This window comes from Oncorhynchus mykiss, chromosome 30 (genome assembly GCF_057628025.1).
Source record: "Oncorhynchus mykiss isolate SJ-2025 chromosome 30, ASM5762802v1, whole genome shotgun sequence".
NCBI classification, from domain to species: Eukaryota; Metazoa; Chordata; class Actinopteri; order Salmoniformes; family Salmonidae; genus Oncorhynchus; species Oncorhynchus mykiss.
Genome location: NC_143051.1, coordinates 25,956,117 through 25,980,703, shown reverse-complemented (window position 1 = coordinate 25,980,703; position 24,587 = coordinate 25,956,117). Strand labels below are relative to the sequence as shown.

General features: G+C 42.6%; 1 protein-coding gene across 1 annotated transcript in view; it reads right to left on the bottom strand.

The window, feature by feature from the left end:
- LOC110488179 (transcription factor HIVEP3) overlaps positions 1–24,095 on the bottom strand; it is a 42,996-nt gene extending 18,901 nt beyond the window's left edge. The window contains exon 1 of the mRNA XM_036971172.2: positions 23,629–24,095. The gene's annotated coding sequence lies outside the window, so the exon portion shown is untranslated. The remainder of the gene's footprint in view (positions 1–23,628) is intronic.
- Between the last annotated feature and the right edge of the window lie 492 nt (positions 24,096–24,587).

Here is a 24,587-nt window from a genome sequence, read left to right as displayed (position 1 = left end):
GGAGGGAACCAAACAGCTAAAAAGCAAGGTTGTCATCACTGTTATTTCTTCAAGATGGATGAACAAGTTGGAAACAAAACTTGGGAGTTTGGTCATATTAAAGGGGCACATTTCTCATAGCGACCAGTTTCAGTTGCACATTGTTAACAACAAAAAACATTGGCATGATATAAAAATTCAAAAACATACACCTAAAATGTAGGTGTTAGTTACCAACAGTGATTTGGAATCTGGTTACATCAACTAACATCTCATTTACCTGACTATTATGAAGAAAAACACTCCAAGTCAAAGCATCCATTTTCAGATTCTGCAACTAATAACCCCTTGAATAGTTCCCAATCAGCCGTGTGCATTGCACGTTGCTCAATCATAAGCTACTATGTGTTTCTCAGGGATCACACTCCTGAGACAAGGGAGACTGATTTTTCCTCTTGATTGCCCAACTCATGAACCCAGAAGAGCCAATAGTTTCATTCATCCAGACTCCCCAAAATTCTCCCAAATCCCTGCTGCTTACGCTAGCTAAAAAGAATTAGGCCAAATGCAAATGTTGTAGTCTGCAGCGAGACACCGCCATAAGATAACACCAACACCTCTCCCATTGGGGAGTGGATTACGTCATTCAGCTGGGAAGAAAACATACTCCAGCATCTAGTCAAATAACCATCTACAACAACACATTTGGGTTCTTGTTTCTCCTTATTCCGCCTTTGCACTGTCAAACAAGCAGACTTGTTGACAGCAATTCACTGAAAGCCCATTAAGTAATTACATTTCAACCAAATAATGTTCTTTAAAACATTTTTATTTTTATACATTAAATGGCTCCAACACTATAACTGTCTAAACCCAGGCAGCCAAATACAAACAATCTTTGCCATCTTAGCTTCTCTGTTTCTCATGAGGATAATATACAAGGTGACACTGTGCAGAATCCAATATGGGAGGAAATAAACTGACTACTTTCTCTGCCCCAACATACTGCACTGTAGCAACAACCCAGTCATCCCATACACTAGGTGTGTTCTAATATCCACACAACCGTACCACCTAGAATGCATGCCCAATACATTGCTTCATACTAGGAAGTATGCTAGGATGGTATTTGAACAGAGCCACTGACCAGTTGGTTGCAGCTTGCACCAAAGTTCCTCTGGAAGAGGGCAAAACCACAGGAGGAGCTAGCTGCTGGTCAATGTAAAACAACTGATAACATGTTTAGCACAGTGATAAACTGAGTAAATAACTACACCGTTTTTTGGTCAGTCGTTTTACTTCTGTTTCCAAATGCCCTTAAGAGAGGACAGTACATCTGTAGGGACATTCAGTGTGTTAGGTGTTCCTCTAACATGCAAATCAGTGTCCAACCTCTACAGTGCATTTCAAGAGTGGATGATGGAATGTAGGTCAGACAGATACTGTACTGCAGGTGGACTAAGAGACTACAAAACAGTCACATGAGGAGACATAACCATTATAGAAGCCAACACTGTATATTTACTGTAGAAGAGTAGAGCTTTCTACAGTAAGATATTCATTTACACTTTGAGACAGAGGTGACATTCTTCTGTTAAATGTGAAACAAGTGTTAACAGTGCAAATTGTCAAACAAGTGGAGTGTGTTCATTGTGTGTATACATTTTGCGTGCCGTAAAACTGTGTTCTCGTCAGGTGTTGGCATCTCACAGTTATTGCCTGGGCTCAGAGAAGCAGGTCATTGTCCATACGATGCTTGTGGTAGGCAGCAGCAAACATCCTGATCTACCTGATATTCAATCTACACTGAACAAAACTATAAACACAACATGTAAAGTGTTCTTCCCATGTTTCATGACCTGAAATAAAACATCCCAGAAAGGTTCTATACGGACAAAATCTTATTTCTCTCAAATGCTGTGCATACATTTGTTTACATCTCTGTTAGCGTGCTTTTCACCTTTGCCAAGATAATCCATCCACCTGACAGGTGTGGCATATCAAGACAGCATTCTCATGACACAGGTGCACCTTGTGCTGGGGACAATAAATGGCCACTCTAAAATGTGTAGTTCTGTCACACAACACAATGCCACAGATGTCTCAGTTTTGAGGGAGCATGCAATTGGCATGCTGACTGCAGGAATGTCCACCAGAGCTGTTGCCAGAGAATATAATGTTAATTTCTCTACCATAAGCCGCCTCCAACATATTTTTTCAAAATTTGTCAGTACGTCCAACCGGCCTCACAACCGCAAACAATGTGTATGGCGTTGTGTGGGCGAGCGGTGTGCTGATGTCAACGTTGTGAACAGAGTGCCCCGCGGTGGCGGTGGGGTTATGGTATGAGTAGGCATAAGCAACGGACAACAAACACAATTGCATTTTATTGATGGCAATTTGAATGCACAGAGATACCGTGACCAGATCCTGAGGCCCATTGTCGTGCCATTCATCCACAGCCATCACCTCATGTTTCAGCATGATAATGCACTGCCCCATGCCCAAAGATCTGTACACAATTGCTGGAAGCTGAAAATGTTACAGTTCTTCCATGGCCTGCATACTCACCAGACATGTCACTTATTGAGCATGTTTGGGATGCTCTGGATCGAAGTGTTCGACAATGTGTTTCAGCTCCCGCCAATAGAGACAACATGTCACAGGCCACAATCAGTAGCCTGATCAACTATGCGAAGGAGATGTGTCGCGCAGCATGAGGCAAATGGTGGTCACACCAGATACTGGCTGGGTTTCTGATCAACGCCCCTACCCTTTTTTAAAGGAATCTTAACAGATGCATATCTGTATTCCCAGTCATGTGAAATCCATTGATTAGGGCCAAATTAATTGATCTATTTCCTTATATGAACTGTAACTCAGTAAAGTCTTTGAAATTGTTGCATGTTAAGTTTATATTTTTGTTCAGTATAATATCTCACACAATCCTTAAACTCCATAACACACAGCCATATCTGCACAAGAGGGAACCAGATTTTCTGATATCTCATTCAAAAACACTAGAAATGGCATCTCATTCTCAATGAGAGTAAACTTGGTTAGTACCACTACCTAGTCTCCTACATATTCAAATCATATTTCAACCCCCCGAAAAATTACCAAACTGAATTTGTTTTAGTTTAAAACACTTTTTTAAAAACACAGTAAATGTCCCTCCTCTCGTACATATATGCACCCAGTGGTGGTTGCTATGGTGACGCCCCTAAACCACGCAGAGCGACACCAGATGGAGGGAAGGAGAGCTAAATATATCTCCCAGCATCGTCGTTGAGAAAGGGAGAGAGAGATGGAAAGAGAGAGAAAGACAGATGGAAAGGGAAAGAGAGAGAGGGAAAGGGATGGAGAGATAGACAGAGAGAGGGCGAGAGAGGGAGCTGGAAAGAGAAAGAGGGAGAGAGAGAAATCCAATTGAGATGCTTCCCTCCCACAAAGCGTATATTTTTGGACAAATAAATGTACAAATCCAAAAATCAATACCTGGCTTTAAATTGCTGCTCTACAGACATGTATCCCACCAGAAGAGAAACTGAGAATATGATCCAGTTCTTGAGATGACAACGAAGAATTAAGAAACCATAGTAAATACAAAATGTAATATCTAAATTTGAAAATACATTTACATTTACAACATAATTCAACAGCATTAACAACACTGTGCACAGATACTCTGCGAAACGACCTTGCCAAAAAAAAACATGTTGTTAATTGTGTCACCAAACTCTTTGTAAGGGCTTATGTAACAATACTTTTTTTCCAATAACAACATAAAACATCTCTTTGTCTCTCTTTCTCTCTCCCTCCATCACTCTCACATAGGGCTGGGCGGTATACCGTATTGTAATGAAATAGCAGGGAGCAGGTCTCAAACCCTCCACCTTCTAGCCCGAGGTCCGGAGCGCTATCGACTGTTCTGCAAAAGCATGCTCGAGCGGCAGATAAACCCAGGGTCGTTACAGTATTTTACTATATACCGGTATTGATGCACGGACCGGTTTGGGGTTTTACTTGACCTTTTATAATGGTATTTGAATGTTTGGTTTGTTAAATGTGATATGCTGTGTGTACCATCTCTTTTTATGCTACTTGAGTCATTCCTCTCTGCTCTCTCTCCATTCCGCTTTCCACACAGACCTAGCCCCGCCCTGTCACTCAAGGATTCGGTTTGTTGTGGTGTGACCAGAAGACACTTGTGTTCAATCTGCATGGTCAATGCAGCACATGAAACAATGTTGATGACAATGATGTTGTTTCTACTTGCTTCTTAATATAAATATTGCTAAAGTTTTAGCTAAATCGTGTTAGCCACTAATGCTAATCGTTAGTTAGCTGGCTAGCTAGCTAATAAATATGCCGAGTCAGAGCAAACGTAGCTAGCTAATACAGCCTGATGTCAGTGCTGGTGTAGGCCTAAATCAGCATGTTGTTTGTGCAACGGTATCTTCTAAATCAAATAGGAATAGGCGAAGCATGAATATGTTGGCTACAGAAAGAAACATTTAATGGAGCCAAGGATTATAGGGTCCCCTAGGAAACACTGACCATCACTTGGTTCCTACCCTGCAAAAATCAAATTAAATGTTCTTAGTCACCTACGCAGAATACAACAGTGAAATGCTCCCAACCCTTAACCAACAATGCAGTTAAGAAAGTTAGGTGTTAAGAAAGTATTTACTAAAAATAACTCCTCCATGACATTCGATTTCTATGATTCCAACAGTTCACCCAAGTGTTTTAATCTAAGTCACAAGTCAAAGCACAATTGCAACATTTGGTTAAAAATAATGCCTTGTTTTGCTGCCCATAACATACAGCCCTACGTGGCAGTGTCGACATTATCTCAAATGAGTGCAGGAAATTATTTTAAGTTGAAGTTGAATTGAACAGTATAAAACAATCAGAATGGAGAAAGACCCATTGAAATAGGGTCACGCATCACTCATAAAGCAAATGTAAAACTTTTATTATGCAAAAACATAAAATACCGTCAAATAATTTCATACCGTCAAAAATTAGAAAAATACTGTGATATGATGTTTTGACCACATCGCCCGGCCCTACTCTCACAGACAATGTATTATTTCAAGATGAAATGTCTCTTTTTTTAATCTGCCAGTTCTCTCTTTTTTTCTCTTTCTCGCTCTCTCCCCCTCTTTCTTTCTTGTTCTCCCTCTCTCTTTCTCTCTCCCTCTTACATTATCTCAGGAACAGTATTAGCAGGACATTGAGTCAGAAACTGGCCACAGCTTCATCAGCAGTCTGTCAGAAAGACAGAAGTAGAGCCCTGGGGCCATCACACACACACATGCAATGCTGACATTCCTAGGGCTGTGAGTGTGTGTGTGTGTGTGTGTGTGTGTGTGTGTGTGTGGGCGCACACTGGTGTGTGTTTGAGGCCCAGGGGTCTCTGACAGAGTGCTGGAGTATGGACGGACAAACAACACACATGGAAACCATTCACAGAATCACCACACACACACCAATAACCAGGCAATAATCTAGTAAATTAACAATGTGGAATAAAACACAGTTATCAACAGTAAAAGGTTAGAGAATATCAATGTCCATTACCTGGAGGCAGGTGGTTTTCCCTCCACATCTGACAGAAAGAGGGTAAGTAAGAGATGCGGCGAGAGAGAGAGAGCAAGCGTGTGAGAGAGAGAGTGAGTGAGAGAGGGAGACAGAGGAACAGAGCAAAAGAGTAGGAATGAATGAGAAGGGTAATTGAAACACCACTCTACTCTACGTGCACTGAGAGACACCACTCTATTCTACGTGCACTGAGACACCACTCTACGCTACGTGCACTGAGAGACACCACTCTACTCTACGTGCACTGAGAGACACCACTCTACGTGCAGAGAGACACCACTCTACAGTACGTGCACTGAGACACCACTCTACTCTATGCACTGAGACACCACTCTACTCTGTGAACTGAGACACCACTCTACTCTACGTGTACTGAGAGACACCACTCTACTGTACGTGCACTGAGACACCACTCTACTCTACGTGCACCGAGACACCACTCTACGTGCACTGAGACACCATTCTACTCTGTGCACTGAGAGACACCACTCTACTCTACGTGCACTGAGACACCACTCTACTCCACATGCACTGAGAGACACCACTCTACTCTATGTGCACTGAGAGACACCACTCTACTCCACGTGCACTGAGAGACACCACTCTACTCTACGTGCACCGAGACACCACTCTACTCTACGTGCACTGAGACACCACTCTACTCTGTGCACTGAGAGACACCACTCTACTCTACGTGCACTGAGACACCACTCTACTCCACATGCACTGAGAGACACCACTCTACGTGCACTGAGAGACACCACTCTACTCCACGTGCACTGAGAGACATCACTCTACTGTACGTGCACTGAGAGACACCACTCTACTCTACGTGCACCGAGACACCACTCTACTCTACGTGCACTGAGACACCACTCTACTCTGTGCACTGAGAGACACCACTCTACTCTACGTGCACTGAGACACCACTCTACTCCACATGCACTGAGAGACACCACTCTACTCTACGTGCACTGAGAGACACCACTCTACTCCACGTGCACTGAGAGACATCACTCTACTGTACGTGCACTGAGAGACACCACTCTACGTGCACTGAGACACCACTCTACTCTGTGCACTGAGAGACACCACTCTACTGTACGTGCACTGAGAGACACCACTCTACTCTGTGCACTGAGAGACACCACTCTACTCTGTGCACTGAGAGACACCACTCTACGTGCACTGAGACACCACTCTACTCTGTGCACTGAGAGACACCACTCTACGTGCACTGAGACACCACTCTACTCTGTGCACTGAGAGACACCACTCCACTGTATGTTCACTGAGACACCACTCTACTCTGTGCACTGAGAGACACCACTCTACTGTTCGTTCACTGAGACACCACTCTACTCTACGTGTACTGAGAGACACCACTCTACTGTACGTGCACTGAGACACCACTCTACTCTACGTGCACCGAGACTCCACTCTACTCCACGTGCACTGAGAGACACCACTCTACTCTACGTGCACTGAGACACCACTCTACTCTGTGCACTGAGAGACACCACTCTACTCTGTGCACTGAGAGACACCACTCTACTCTGTGCACTGAGACACCACTCTACTCTGTGCACTGAGCTGACAAATAGTTTGTTTATTACGCTTGTCTTTCGGTCTGTGTATGAATGGGCAGGAGGGCTCTCTCTCTCTCTCTCCAATTTAAGGGTCTTGATTGGCATGGGAAACATATGTTTAACATTGCAAAGCAAGTGAAAATGAAATAAATAATAAAAATGAACAGTAAACATTACACTCACAAAAGTTCCAAAGGAATATAGATATTTCTAATGTCATATTATGGCTATATACAGTGTTGTAACGATGTGCAAATAATTCAAGTACAAAGGGGAAAATAAATAAACATAAATATGGGTTGTAATTACAATGGTGTTTGTTCTTCACTAGTTGCCCTTTTCTTGAGGCAACAAGTCACAAATCTTGCTGCAGTAATTGCACACTGTAGCATTTCACCCAATAGATATGGCAGTTGATCAAAATTTGATTTATTTTTTAATTCTTTGTTGGGTCTGTGTAATCTGAGGTAAGTACAGTTTGCCAGTATAGCGTTTGGACACACTATGTTCTACATTGTAGAATAATAGTGAAGACATCAAAACTATGAAATAACACATATGGAATCATGTAACCAAAAAAAGTGTTAAACAAATCAAAATATATTTCTATTTTAGATTGTTCAAAGTAGCTAAGCTGCCTTGATGACAGCTTTGCACACTCTTGGCATTCTCTCAACCAGCTTAACCTGGAATGCTTCTCCAACAGTCTTGAAGAAGTTCCCACATATGCTGAGCACTTGTTGGCAGCTGTTCCTTCACTCTGGGGTCCAACTCATCCCAAACCATCTCAATTGGGTTGAGGTCGGGTGATTTTGGAGGCCAGGTCATCTGATGCAGCACTCCATCACTCTCCGTCTTGGTCAAATAGCCCTTACACAGCCTGGAGGTGTGTTGGGTCATTGTCCTGTTTAAAAACAAATGATAGTCCCACTAAGCGCAAACCAGATGGGATGGCGTATCCCTGCAGAATGCTGTTGTAGCCATGCTGGTTAAGTATGCCTTGAATTCTAAATAAATCATAGATAGTGTCTCCAGCAAAGCACCCCCACACCATCACACATCCTCCTCCATGCTTCACGGTGGGAACCACACATGCAGATATCATGTGTTCACCTACTCTGTGTCTCACAAAGACACGGCAGTTGGAACCAAGAATTTGGACTCATCAGATCAAAGGAAAGATTGCCACCAGGCAAAGGGTGGCTACTTTGAAGAATCTAAAATATATTTTGATTTGTTTAACACTTCTTTGGTTACTACATGATTCCATATGTGTTATTTCATAGTTATGATGTCTAATTATTACAATGTAGAAAATAGTAAAAATAAAGAAAAATCCTGGAATGAGTAGGTGTTTCCAAACTTTTGACTGTCTCTAATATGGTCATACATTTGGCAAATATGGTTATACATTTGGAAGTGCAGCTCAATTTCCACCTAATTTTGTGGGCAGTGTGCACATAGACTGTCTTCTCTTGAGAGCCAGGTCTGCCTATGGCAGCCTTTCTCAATAGGAAGGTTATGCTCACTGAGTATGTACATAGTCAAAGCTTTCCTTAATTGTGGGTCAGTCACAGTGGTCAGGTATTCAAATAGCATTCTAGTTTGCTCTGTTTTTTTGTTAATTCTTTCCAATATGTCAAGTAATTATATTTTTGTTTTCTCATGATTTGGTTGGGTCTAATTGTGTTGCTGTCCTGGGGCTCTATGGGGTGTTGCTTAGGGGACTTTTCTCCAGGTTAATCTCTCTGTAGGTGATTTTTTTGTATTCCTTTGTTATGGAAGGTTTGGGAATCACTTCCTTTTAGGTGGTTGTTGAATTTAACGTCTCTTTTCTGGTTTTTGATAATTAGTGGGTATCAGCCTAATTCTGCTCTGCATTATTTGGTGTTACGTTGTACACGGAGTGTATTTTTTCAGAATTCTGCTAGCAGAGTCTCAATTTGGTGTTTGTCGCATTTTGTGAATTCTTGGTTGGTGAGCGGACCCAACTCTCTCTCTATCTCTCTCTCGCTCATTGTAAAAGTGAAGTGGGATCTCCTTATTTGGAGGGTGACGTCAGGCCATGTTAATCTTGGCAGGGATCTCAGGCTGCCCAGCTGGCAGAGAAGGAGAACAGAGAGTTTCCCCATTCAGTTCTCACTTTCAATAGGCGGGGGAGCAGTTACCTATTGGTTTAGTGGAAAAGCTGAAAACACAGGGACCCAGGTGTAAATAACAGGCTCACAGGGTTCCTAGGTTTTCAGAGTGGTTGTGGAGAATGTCCACACACACACACCATTCCCCTCTGCATACTCCAGACAGATCCTGCTGAACACAGTCCAGGCAATTCAGTGATTCTGACATCACTACTCCTCTCTTTATACCACGGGAGGGAGGGAGAGAGGGAGGTTCTTTTTCCTTTTTTCCACTTTTCAAAAGGCTAAAAGCTTGCTGACATGTGGAGTGTTGAAGGAATGCCATCAAGGCAGTGGGTAGCTAAAGAACGGCCACTCACACACACACACACACACACACACACACACAGACACACACACACACACACACACACACACACACACACACACACACACACACACACACACACACACACACACACACACACACACACACAGACTGGCTGGCTGGCTTTCAAAGGAAAGGCAGAGGCAGTAGGAGAGTGGAGAGAGAAACAGGAGGCAGCCCTAACCAAGGACTTCATCCCTCTGCAGCAGTAGCAGGCAGTACAGAGAGAGTCCTTGTCAGCATCACAGCAACAACGCCAGTGACAAAGCTGCCAGTGTGCGTGTGTTGTGTTCCCTCGCCCTCCACAGGCAGCTGGGCCTTGAATGGGACGGCTATTTGCCACAACGCAATGCCAGCCTCAATCTGCCCACCAACTTGTTAGGACAGCTCATAATAATGGATCGAATGGAGTCAATGGAATGGTATCAAACACATCAAACACGTGGTTAATATGTGGTTGATACCACTCCATATAGCAACCATTATTATGAGCCATCCTCCTCTCAGCAGCCTCCACTGGTTGTGGCTATTTTTACTTTGAGAGTGTTTGAGTTTATATTCAGCTATCCTTATATAAAAGCAGTGTTAATATAAGCTCGTACATAAAATACAAGGCTTAATGTCCTGTCTCTCCCGGTTGCTGCTGTCTATACCCATGCTCAAATTTCCGCTCTCCATCTTCCCATTGTCCATCATATCAATCAATTAACTATAGGCCTAATGGTCATCCACTCAATAGGCAGCAGCAGCCGTAGCAGGAGTCAACCAGGATAAAAGACAGATAACCTTCTGCCTGGCAGAACACACCCCAAGTAGCAGCTCAAAGGCTTATACTGTATCTGTCCCCAATATCCACACTAGCCCACTACTTAGAATGGATCAATGTACTGGGTGTATTAAGTGGTATGTTGGTATGGACATGGCATGAAGCAAGTGTATGACCGTCTAATGTCAGCTAGCCAGGTGGTATGTATTCTGACATGTACAGACACCCACACCCAAACCCAAGCACACACAAGCACAGACCCAGACACACACAAACACACACACAGAGACCCAGGTACACACAAACACAGACCCAGACACACACACAGAGACCCTCCCTCACAGCCACATGAAATGGCGACATGACCGTCATGTGGTCGCCCATCTTAAAGACCCTGTTCAGAGGAAGGCCCATATGAAGTTCTGAATAGTACCTGACCAGACAGGATCTTGTATGTTCCCCTATGATCTAACCAGTCTGACACGCCACCATGTTGACATGTATAATACTGTAGGGCTATGTGTGGTGGGTGACCCATTTCTGTAGAAACCTGTTATTAACTGTTCCAATAACAGGTTAATTACATGTATGTGGTGCATGTATTTACTCAGTCTGTACAAAGGACACTTCAGAGATTCATTTGGAAATAGAAACCCGATGAGTATACTTTGCTCACCTCATTTAGTCTAATTGATTCTGATTTGGATGTTCTCTCTCTCTCTCTCTCTCTCTCTCTTCTGCGGCTATTTCTTCTACATTTTGAGAGTGAAACAGTACAATGTTACAGTGAATTCACTTTTGAATGACCTCACTAAACTACAGAACAGAAGAAATCAGAACCCTTGTGCAGACCCAGAACCACACCATGTGGTTCTAGTCATCTAGAACGTTCCTTTCACATGATGAAATAATGCACCATTATGAACCACTTAGTAGAACTACTATGACGAAGTTCCACAAGTCTAACAATAACAATCAAAGTTTATCACGTTCAATCTCGGCCAGCAGTTTCTGGGCAAAATATACACGGAACAAAAATATAAACTGAACAAGTGTTGGTCCCATGATTCATAAGCTGAAATGAAAAGATTTTCCATACACACAAAAGGCTCATTTATCAAAAATGTTATGCACAAATATGTTTACATCCCTGTTAGTGTTCATTTCTCCTTTGCCAAGATAATCTATCCACAGGACAGGTGTGGCATATCAAGAAGCTGATGTAACACCATGAAAATTACACAGGTGCACCTTGTGCTGGGGACAACAAACGACCACTCTAAAATGTGCCGTTTTGTCACACAACACAATGCCACAGATCTTCCATGTTTTGAGGGAGCGTGCAATTGGCATGCGACGGCAGGAATGTCCACCAGAGTTGTTGCCAGATAATTACATGTTAATTTAAATGCTCATTAAATGTTAATTTCATTTCAAGCCACCTCCAGAGTTGTTTTAGAGAATTTGGCAGTACATCCAACCGGCCTCACAAACGCAGACCACGTGTAACGCCAGCCCAGGACCTCCACATCTGGCTTCTTCACCTGTGGGATCATCTGAAACCAGCCACCCGGACAGATGATGAAACTGTGGGTTTGTACAACTAAATAATTTCTGCACAAACTGTCAGAAACCGTCTTGGGGAAGCTCATCTGCTTGTCGTCCTCATCAGGATCTTGACCTGTCTGCAGTTAGGCATTGTAACCGACTTCAGTAGGCAAATGCTCACCTTTGATGGCCACAGGCACGCTGGAGAGGTGTGCTCTTCATGGCTGAATTACGGTTTCAACTGTACCGGGCAGATGGCAGACTGGCATTGTGTGGGCAAGAGGTATGCTGATGTCAAAGTTGTGAACAGAGTCCCCCATGGTTGCGGTGGGGTTATGGTATGAGTAGGCAGGCATAAGCTACAGACAACATACACAATTGCATTTTAATCGATGGAAATTTTAATGCACAAAGATACCGTGACGAGATCCTGAGGCCCATTGTTGTGCCATTCATCCACCGCTATCACCTCATGTTTCAGCATGATAATGCATGGCCCCATGTCACAAGGATACAGTGCCTTGCGAAAGTATTCGGCCCCCTTGAACTTTGCGACCTTTTGCCACATTTCAGGCTTCAAACATAAAGATATAAAACTGTATTTTTTTGTGAAGAATCAACAACAAGTGGGACACATTTATTGGATATTTCAAACTTTTTTAACAAATCAAAAACTGAAAAATTGGGCGTGCAAAATTATTCAGCCCCCTTAAGTTAATACTTTGTAGCGCCACCTTTTGCTGCGATTACAGCTGTAAGTCGCTTGGGGTATGTCTCTATCAGTTTTGCACATCGAGAGACTGAAATTTTTTCCCATTCCTCCTTGCAAAACAGCTCGAGCTCAGTGAGGTTGGATGGAGAGCATTTGTGAACAGCAGTTTTCAGTTATTTCCACAGATTCTCGATTGGATTCAGGTCTGGACTTTGACTTGGCCATTCTTATTTTTTAACCATTCCATTGTAGATTTTGCTTTATGTTTTGGATCATTGTCTTGTTGGAAGACAATTCTCCGTCCCAGTCTCCATCAGGTTTTCTTCCAGAATTTTCCTGTATTTGGCTCCATCCATCTTCCCATCAATTTTAACCATCTTCCCTGTCCCTGCTGAAGAAAAGCAGGCCCAAACCATGATGCTGCCACCACCATGTTTGACAGGGTGGATGGTGTGTTCAGGGTGATGAGCTGTGTTGCTTTTACGCCAAACATAACGTTTTGCATTGTTGCCAAAAAGTTCAATTTTGGTTTCATCTGACCAGAGCACCTTCTTCCACATGTTTGGTGTGTCTCCCAGGTGGCTTGTGGCAAACTTTAAACAACACTTTTGATGGATATCTTTAAGAAAGGGCTTTCTTCTTGCCACTCTTCCATAAAGGCCAGATTTGTGCAATATACGACTGATTGTTGTCCTATGGACAGAGTCTCCCACCTCAGCTGTAGATCTCTGCAGTTCATCCAGAGTGATCATGGGCCTCTTGGCTGCATCTCTGATCAGTCTTCTCCTTGTATGAGCTGAAAGTTTAGAGGGACGGCCAGGTCCTGGTAGATTTGCAGTGGTTTCATACTCCTTCCATTTCAATATTATCGCTTGCACAGTGCTCCTTGGGATGTTTAAAGCTTGGGAAATCTTTTTGTATCCAAATCCGGCTTTAAACTTCTTCACAACAGTATCTCGGACCTGCCTGGTGTGTTCCTTGTTCTTCATGATGCTCTCTGCGCTTTTAACGGACCTCTGAGACTATCACAGTGCAGGTGCATTTATACGGAGACTTGATTACACACAGGTGGATTGTATTTATCATCATTAGTAATTTAGGTCAACATTGGATCATTCAGAGATCCTCACTGAACTTCTGGAGAGAGTTTGCTGCACTGAAAGTAAAGGGGCTGAATAATTTTGCACGCCCAATTTTTCAGTTTTTGATTTGTTAAAAAAGTTTGAAATATCCAATAAATGTCGTTCCACTTCATGATTGTGTCCCACTTGTTGATTCTTCACAAAAAAATACAGTTTTATATCTTTATGTTTGAAGCCTGAAATGTGGCAAAAGGTCGCAAAGTTCAAGGGGGCCGAATACTTTCGCAAGGCACTGTATGTACACACTTTCTGGAAGCTGAAAATGTCCCAGTTCTTCCATGGGCTGCATACTCACCAGACATGTCACCCATTGAGCATGGGATGCTCTGGATTGACACGACAGCGTGTACCAATTCCTGCCAAAATCCAGCAACTTCGCACAGCCATTGAAGAGGAGTGGAACAACATTCCACAGGCCACAATTAACAGCCTGATTAACTCTATGCAAAAGAGATGTGTCGCGCTGCATAAGGCAAATGGTGGTCACACCAGATACTGACTGGTTTTCTGATCCCCACCCCTACCTATCTGTGACCAACAGATGCATATCTGTATTTCCAATCATGTGAATTCCATAGATTAGGGCCAAAATAATTTATTTCAATTGACTGATTTCCTTGTATGAAATGTAACTTTAAAATTGTTGCATGTTGCGTTTATATTTTTGTTCAGTGTATGAGTCTTACCACAGGGCAATCATTACGCAAATACAGTAAATATACAATAAACAGAACACATAGGGTTTTTGTGGAATCATAAAAATACACACACACACAAAGAATCTGTTATGGGATAGTATTATAAATACAGTCAGACAGACTGAGAATTGGACAAAAAAAGAACCATGAAGGAAATCAAAGAGGACATGAACGGGAGGCTTTGTGTGGTTAGAGAAAATACTGTAGAAAGAGGAACTGCTACATTTAGAAAGTGTCACTGCCCGCACTGGTTCTTTCTTTGAACCCACATGCTTCACTTTAGGTTTACTGTAGTGCGTGGGTGTGAGTCTGGGAAGGAGGGGGGGGGGGGGTTAACACCAACTAATGTCAAGGAAACTGTGACATTATTCATACACACTCAACAGTCACCAGGAAGAAGGTGTTATGAGGATGTCAACATTCTATTGTGTCTGTCTCTACTTGCACCTGTTAGTACTGTCATTGACGAAAAGAAGAAGTAGTGACAAAGATGAGGTCATGTGATCCAGAACATAACACGCACACGCACACAAACACCAACCACTAGGAACAGAGCCAGGAAGCTGATTGCACAGAGTTGATAACAACCGTCATGCAGAAAGGCTTAACAGGCAGTCTACTCTGGATTTTGTCAATGTGAAGCAGCGTTATATGATGTAACTCCACATTACTAAAACACACTCACACAAAACACACTGGGCAGCAGTGAGAGCTATGATGTAACTACCATCAGAGGGATCGATCCAAACACAGTAGAGTGAGTAGATGTGATGCATTTAGCTGGCTGAGGGGTTCAGCAGGATGTCCAGCAGTAAACTGTTGGGAAGACAAAGCCTGCCACACAACACACTAACTCACCAAGTTGGCTCCCTCTCTTTCTCTGTATCAAGTTCACTTTGACACACATCGTTTTGACTCGGCGTGAGTTAGGAGTTCGACCGACCAGGGTTTCGAAACCGGTTCTCCGGGAAGCGCCACAAGACTCTGTTTTTAACCCGCTGAACTAAAGCGTAGGCATTAGTTCAATGAGAAACACGTCTTCAGGTATCTGGCAAGGTTACTCATCACGAGAGTGTGTGCGGTTCACCGAATCACCTCTGTTGCATGAGCGCATTTTGGTTGAACTGAGCTCCAATAACACACTTTCAGATCCAGTGTTTTCTCCAGGTCCCTTTGCTCTCACAGAGCAGTAATGCCAAACCAATCAGTTCCCATATCAAGATGATGTAATGCAGAAGAAAAGAGAGAGGAGAGAGGATGAGAGAGAAATAGAGACAGAGAGAAAGGGGGTGGGGATAGAAGGAGAGGGACTAGCCATATGTTCTCTTATTTCACCAACAGAGAACCAACACACTGGGGCATTCTGCCAACAAGCCCCTGTCCAGGAATCTATAGCAATTACAGGGGGGGGGGGGGGGGGGGGTAAGAGGAGGTAAAGGATAGAGAGAAAGAAGGGAAGGGGTAAGAGGAGAGAGAGAGAACGAGAGAGAGAAGGGGGTAGAGAGAAAAGTGGATAAGAGGAGAGATAGAGGGTAAGATAGAGTAGGGCAGTGATACCGTAGACAGGGAAGCACTGAGGAAAGGAAGCCTATCAAGGAAGCCTGCCACAGATATCGATAAAAGTGGCCCTTATTGGCAGCCACAGCTATGCTTGACACGTTAACATTTTAAGACTTGATAAGACCAATTAATCAATTTTAAAAAACTATTCTCCACAAAGCTGCAACCAATCCCCACTGTAAGAGGACACAAACAAATAAATAGGTTTGCTATAGCTATTGGCATTGGTAGCTTGACTGTAGGCCCTGTTTTAACACACTGGCAGATAGTCCTCTATCCCAACCCAGAGAACACATGACCTTCATCAACTATGAAAACAGTAGAGTGTGTGTGTGTGTGTGCTGTTGGTGTCTTGTGAATGAGCCCTACAGCTGATGGCCTTCTGGCCTGACCGGCTGCTCTCTCCACAGGACAAAGGGAGAGCAGAGAGAGCCTGGTCCTGCACCTCACTGCAGGCAAGCTGGACACTGAACGAGAGAGAAAGCAGAGAGAAAAATACCCTCCAGGGTCACACAGAACCAGCCAACCTCTCCACCTAGCTGGGAAGGCAGGCTGGGCAGAGAGAGAGAGAGAGAGAGGATCCCTCCGCCAAACTTCTCTCCACAGGAGAAAGGGAGAACCGAGAAAGAGAGATCTCCATCCACCCCTCCACCTAACTGAGAAACCATTCTGGGTTCATACTGGGTCCATACACTCCCCACCAAGCTCACAGTGTGATAACAGAACCATCCAAGCCCTTCACCTTGGTGAGAAGGCAGGCTGGGCAGAGAAAGTGCCCCTCCACCTCACTGTGAAAGCAGGCTGGGTCCATACGCTCCCCACCAGGGTCACACAGTACTATCCAACCCTTGACAGGACTGGGCTACAGGCTACGTACAGGTCGGGCTCCAGGCCAAACACAGCACCTAGTCAACATGTGAGCTCATTCCCAAACATAGTGTAAACACATGAACACACACACACACACTAGCCTAGAAATGTTTATGTACACAAATGCGTGGGCGAGCACACACACACACACACTGTGTGCCCTTTCATTCATGAGGATGATATAGAGAAAGAAAGAGAGAGGGGTGTAATTTCCACTCGTGACGTCCTGTAAGCCGGTGCCAACAGGGAGGAAGTATGTTCACTTAGAGCTGTTTCAACATTTCTGCTGTCGCCGTGATGACCCAGGGAAGCCCTCCTGATTAATGGCCAAGACAAGTCCCTTCTCAGATCAGGTCGTCCTCAACCTAACTGTGGCTTCTGTCTGCTTCAATAACTGGCTTATTGGATATGTCTGAGTGTCTATAAATTGACACTTGTTTAAGAGAGTGACATTGATACAGTAACAATACACTCTTTCTTGATCTCTGTCTTTCTCTCTCGCACACACAAACATTTATCGAACTCATGATTTACTGGTGACAGAGGTCGACAGATGATGGTTTTTCAACGCCGATGCCGATACCGATTATTGGAGGACCAAAACAAATACATCAATAAAATCAATTTAGTCTCAAATAGATAATGAAACATGCTCAATTTAGTTTAAATAATGCAAAAACAAAGTGTTGGGGAAGAAAGTAAAAGTGCAATATGTGCCATGTAAAAAAGCTAACGTTTAAGTTCCTTGCTCAGAACATGAGAACATATGTAAGCTGGTGGTTTCTTTTAACATGAGTCTTCAATATTCCCAGGTAAGAAGTTTTAGGTTGTAGTTATTATAGGACTATTTCTCTCTATACCATTTGTATTTCATTTACCTTTGACTATTGGATGTTCTAATAGGAACTTTAGTATTACCAGCCTAATCTCGGGAGTTGATAGGCTTGAAGTCATAAACAGCGCAATGCTTGAAGCATTGCGAAGAGCTGTTGGCAAACACACAAACGTGCTGTTTGAATGAATGCTTACGAGCCTGCTGCTGCCTACCACCGCTCAGTCAGACTGCTCTATCAAATATCAAATCATAGACTTAATTATAATATAATAACACACAGAAATACAAGCCTTAGGTCATTAATATGGTCAAATCCGGAAACTATAATTTAGAAGAAAAAAAAACGTTTATTCTTTCAGAGAAAAACGGAACCGTTCCGTATTTTACCTAACGGTTGGCATCCATAAGTCTAAATATTGCTGTTACATTGCTCAACCTTCAATGTTATGTCATAATTATGTAAAATTCTGGCAAATTAGTTCGCAATGAGCCAGGCGGCCCAAACTGTATATACCCTGACTCTGCGTGCAATGAACGCAAGAGAAGTGACACAATTTCCCTAGTTAATATTGCCTGCTAACATGAATTTCTTTTAACTAAATATGCAGGTTTAAAATAATATACTTTTGTGCACTGATTTTATTTAAGAAAGGCATTGATGTTTATGGTTAGGTACATTCATGCAATTGATTGTAATTTTTTCGCAAATGCGCTTTTGTTAAATCATCCCCCGTTTGGCGAAGTTGGCTGTCTTTGTTAGGAAGAAATGGTCTTCACACAGTTTGCAATGAGCCAGGCGGCCCAAACTGCTGCATATAGCGTTACCCTGACTCTGTTGCACAGAACGCAAGAGAAGTGACACAATTTCCCTAGATAAAATAAATTCATGTTAGCAGGCAATATTAACTAAATATGCAGGTTTAAAAATATATACTTGTGTATTGATTTTAAGAAAGACGTTGATGTTTATGGTTAGGTACACATTGGTGCAACGACAATGCTTTTTTCGCGAATGCGCTTGTTAAATCACCCATTTGGCGAAGTAGGCCATGATTCAATGATAAATTAACAGGCACCGCATCTATTATATGCAATGCAGGACAAGCTAGATAAATTAGTAATATCATCAACCATGTGTAGTTAACAAGAAATTATGTTAAAATTGATATTTGTTTATGAGAAAAGTTTAATGCTAGCTAGCACCTAACCTTGGCTCCTTGCTGCACTCGCATAACAGATAGTCAGCCTGCCACACAGTCTCCTCGTGGAGTGCAATGTAATCGGCCATAATCGGTGTCCAAAAATGCCGATTACCGATTGTTATGAAAACTTTAAATCAGCCCTAATTAATCGGCCATTCCGATTAATCGGTCGACCTCTACTAGTGACTACTCATTTTGCTTCATTTTGCTTTCAATAGTAGTGAAATATGTGAGTGTGTGAGTTGGTTAGGACAGTGGGCAGGAATTTCAAGATACTGTATAATGGAAACAAACAGTTGTTCTAATCAGATGGCTAGTAGAGTAATGCGTGCAGGACACAATGTAGCCTACTGGACCATACAGATCAATGGTGGACTGAACTGACTGCTATTTCCTGTAGATTATTATCAGCATTACGCCATATGCATGGCTATAATCAGTCATCTGGTTCACTGGGCTCTCTAGAAGGATGTCTGTTCATGTACTATTATGTCTAGGACCAAGGATTAGAAGTTTCCAGAGACTGTTTCCTCTCATTCACCTGCTCCCAAGGTCAGCGTTATGACTGACACCACACACTAGTGACGGACACCTGAGGGATGAGGAAACTGACAGGGCATCCAGAAGCAAGTGTAGGATGAATATCAATGTTGTCCTCACCAGGCTGAACTAATCTTGGCTGAACAGAGACACCTTTGACACACACACACACGTGCAAAACACACACACACACACATACATACATACATACATACATACACACATATACACACACACACTTTCAGGACCGCACTGTGGAGACTCTCCGTTCCTTCTTAAATGTTTACCATACCACCACTGTATGTGTTTTGGCTCAAGCTGGAATGACTCGTGAGACTGTTTTGCTTCTCAAAGTGTGCTCATGTTCAGTATCAAGAACAAACTGCATTCCATTTTGGTCCTAATGGCAAACACGGTAAGTGCCATGTGGGCTCTGGGCCAATCAGTGTCACAGTCACAGCATTATGCTCTTGCTTTGGCTTAATATTATAGTGGAAAGTGGAAAGTGAAACTGGTTATTCAACTTTTATATAAAAGGAATTTGCATTCTGCATGGATCCCTTAGGTTTTTAGGTCATTCTGTACAAGTGTTTTTCCTCAATAGCATCTAACGTAAACTCGTACATCGCCTTGGTCCGTATAATTGCCCTTATTTTAGCGCCCCCCCAAAAATAATACTTCCAGATCAACTGTAATGTCAATACCATTGTAAAGCACAATTTCTCCCCTTTCCAACATAATCAATTACATGACCTAAACGCTACCCGTTTTGGCATAATTCAAGCAGGCAATGAGCTCCGTCGGGTCTTTTTAAAAATGGCGGGTGGGGAAGCGAAACTAATGTGTGATAGTGAGGAGAGTTGTGTTGTTGTGGGAAAATAGCTTTTTTTCACTCAATCTGTCCAACTTATCACCTCTAAAATGTAAATTAAACACTATAAAGAGTTTATATAATGTGTCATTACATACCTATTTGAAGGTTTGTGTCGATTTGAATCTGTTTTTTAGGGCGGTGATAAAGTGATCTTAGAAGTAAACAGCGGCTTTGAGAATGATGATCGCATACAATGATGACGCAAAAAATGACTAGGTATCCCCCCTTACCCCTGTCACTGTCCATTTCTTGTTTTTAAAAGGATGATAGAAGTGCTACACCTGGTGGAGAGAGATTGTAAGTCAGAAATAGTTGCTTTATGTGTGCTGTACGTTACAACATGACACGTCAAGATGTAACAGAGGGTCAGTTATTTTCAACTTTTCTCCAATACTATACAGCCATTACCATGTCGATCAACGCTTGAATAGAAACCTAGTTCACACCCCCGATTTTGACGTCAACACAGTCATTACAGTCCCATTAGTTTTCTTTGTAGCCTCATTTGTATGTTGCGCACATTTGTACGGAATGGGGTGAGTTTACGTTAGTGTGATTGTCCTGATATCCTTGGTCTCTCCTCTCCCCAGTCACCGACACAGCTGAGAGAGGGGCATTTCTATTCTACCACACAAATAGAATCTGGGACAAATGTCTACTAGTGTTGTTAGAGGCTAGTTGAATACAAGGTCACAAAATATTAATCAGTCACATCCTCCCTCAGTAGTAGCCTTGTGATCATCATCATCATCATCACCAATAACTGGGTTGGATTGGAGGTTTATGCAACAGCATACAATCAACACTTACCATTAGAATCTCACATGATCTCTCACACACACACACACACACACACACACACACACACACACACACACACACACACACACACCTATTCCTGCTGTTATATGTCTAAGAGTAAGGAGGAGGGACGCCTTGGAGAAAATAAATCATAATGTTGCCACTGGGCTCTCCATGAAGCCACAGGGGAAATTCCCTCTATGAAGTCACACACACACACACACAGTCAGAAGAATGCCAAACATCCCACCTTTCCACAGCAAGGGAGTGAGACTGTGGGCCCTCTCCCTCCTCCCTCTGCATGCCAAACTGACACCCAATAACCCTGCACAGCATTAGGTGCCATGGGATGTCAGGACTGATCAGTTTGGGGGCACCATATTCCTGGCCCTAAATCGTCAACTTTAAATACTGTAGCAGTTAAATACCAGCAACAGCTAAACCAACTAAATCAAATCAAGCTTTATTTATACAGCACATTTTAGACATGGAATACAAACACAATGTACTTTGCATGAAAACATTTACTACACAACATAAAAGGATTAAAAAAACTATAAAAACTGATCAAGTAAAAACTGTTCAAAAAGCTTCAATACGCTGCTACATGTCGAAAATGCCAAAACAAGAAAAGCTTTGAAGAAAACAAGGTTTTGGTGTTGAGTTTGAATCCTTGGGAACCATTTATTGTCCAAGGCCTATTATTTTGGAAATCATATCTGCATCAATAAAATACACTATGATATGGAACACATATGTATTGTTCTCTCTATAAATTCAAAGCAGCAAAAAGCATTTCTGAAGTGTCTAAAATCGACATTTCAACAGTTTGGCCTGAAATGCCCTCTGTCTTTACGACAGTCCATCGTCTTGATTACACGCAAGATGATAGTTAATACTATAGGGGCGCGTGGTATTGGAAATCGAAGCACTCTTGAGCTGTTGATGGACTCCAACTGTCACATGGGTAATACTTCTTATAATGCACTATTAACAGATACATCGCGGGCCAATATGTATCCGTATTTCACCAAGAAAGGGGTGCTTGCAACAAACAGAAGGCTATGTGCGTGCTAGAGAATGGAGAAAGCGTCACCGGGGCGCATGGATGGACGCAGCAGTGTCGTCCACAACAGTGCCACTGACTGCGGTGCGGCAGCGTTACGCCATCGTTCATTCCAAGAAACCTACGCGGCTGGAGTCTAATATAGGCGATCTCATTCTTACCATTTTCATTTTCTGACAATTGACTTGGCCAATAGAGTAAAATTTGATGAATAGGGTCCGGATCTGTGCAGACAGACAGGCACAGTGGATAGATATTGACTACTGACATTGCATGCTTCAGTATATCCGCAGTGACATAATATTAAACCCAAACGAGCCGCAATCTGAGCCGAGCAATTGTGATTCTGTATGCTAATATTTATTGTTAACGATATAATTTATTGTGCGGCTGACATTCCCGCGGACTGTACGGGATGTTCTCTCTGCCGTCGTCGGTCACATTGAATTCTAGCAGGTTAGAATTCCATGCACAGAATAAGTCCATTCATAGGGCATGCTTTGCAGAATGACCACTACATTTCCGGCTATTCTAAAATGGTTATGAAATAGGCCTACGTTATTTGACCTCCATTTTATTTTGTAAATTAATTTCTCTATTCTCGCTTTCGGAGATTGGAGGAGAAAAGGAAGCATGGCATCCCTGTCCTGTGGATGCTGATGTGGGATTGAGGGCTCTTGCATTCCTGAGAGAGCGACTCACATTAGTGAGATGCATATTGGCAACATCATGACATAATCGAATGATAAATTATTCGAAAAAGCAAATGGCATAATATTTGACCAAGATGTCTTTGTAAGACAAACACAACTAGAGGATATTCTTATTCATACATAATTATTTCCGTTATTTTATTGATGAGTCAATAGCCTAGGCTACTGTAAAATAATGGCTGATAAAAAAGATAAAAACACATGGTCGTTCCGTTTCCTATCTGCATAACGTAGCCTGGCGACTGTGTGGTTGGCAAGCTGAAACACTGGTTTCGCTCTTCCTTTTCTCTATTACCTATTACACTTGAACAATGACAAACCAATCATTGGAATGTACCCAATACTGTACAAAACAGAGGCAGTAGGTATAAACTAGTAGCTACACATGTACACAACGCGCAATCCACGAGCATCACAAGGCATTCTGCTTCATACACAAAAACATAACACATTTCTCATAGTTCGCTGTTTTGTTGGATAGAAGGTGTTATGCACGCGACCTGCAACGCGCGAGAACGCACAATAACCTATCATCATCTCCTGTGAAAAACAGTTACTGTAGCTAGCGAGCTCTTGGAGGTTTCAAACAATGATACAATGTATCCAGCATTACTGTACCTGCAGAGCCGCTGGTGGTGAACTTCACTTCGTTGCAGTGCAGTTGCCGTGTCTCCTCCACAGATCACCTCCTTGCTTATCGGCCAGGGGCATACCGGTATGCAAAATTATGGTAATAAAGCCAGATGCTAAAATGTAAATTTGCTACCTGTCAATATAGCTGCACCGTTTGAGCCAATGTAGGCTATTCGGAAACAGAGCAGACTTTCTCAGAATCTAGCCTACCCTGTAAACGGACTGCCCCAGGTTGAGAAGTGTTATTTTTCTTGACGCTGGCGGGATAGGGATGGATGGTCCCCTCTTCTCTCCTCATTGTCCCTTTTCAAACTGATGCTGCGATTTCACACAGCAGCGTGCGCCAATCTCCCACACACACAGCTGGTCCTCGCGAAAAACATGCTGCTTCGATCCACGCAGTTCCAGCGCACCGCACTAGCACTCACGAGACCAGAGAAATACTCCGCCCACTTTAACAACTTGCAGTGCTGGCAGTGGCATACTGTAGTCACTACAGTGGAGAAACAGGCCTATCTATGCCTTTTGTTTCTCAGTAAAGGCTCTCTGGTATGGTATTAGCCTTCAATGTAGTTTTAAGTAGGCCTATGATATTATATATTTCATATAATCTCAGTTTGAACAAATCCTGGTGAGGGACTGAGACAATGGATAATAGCAGGCCTACACTGTAGTGGTTGCCATGAATTTGAAAGGCAGCTTAGTGGCAAGTACAATTCTGTATTTCATATTACAGTATTGCTACTATAATATACATACAGTCTCAAAGCAAGTACTGTGTAATGACAGTACAATACTGTAAAATGGACTATTATTCTATTAAAATACATACATTTTCCCACAATGCACCATCATTTACAGTATTATGTAGTTAAATGTTTGAGTTTACTGTTGAAAGCCAAAATTACAGTGTAACACAATAGACAATGTAAATAAATGTTGAA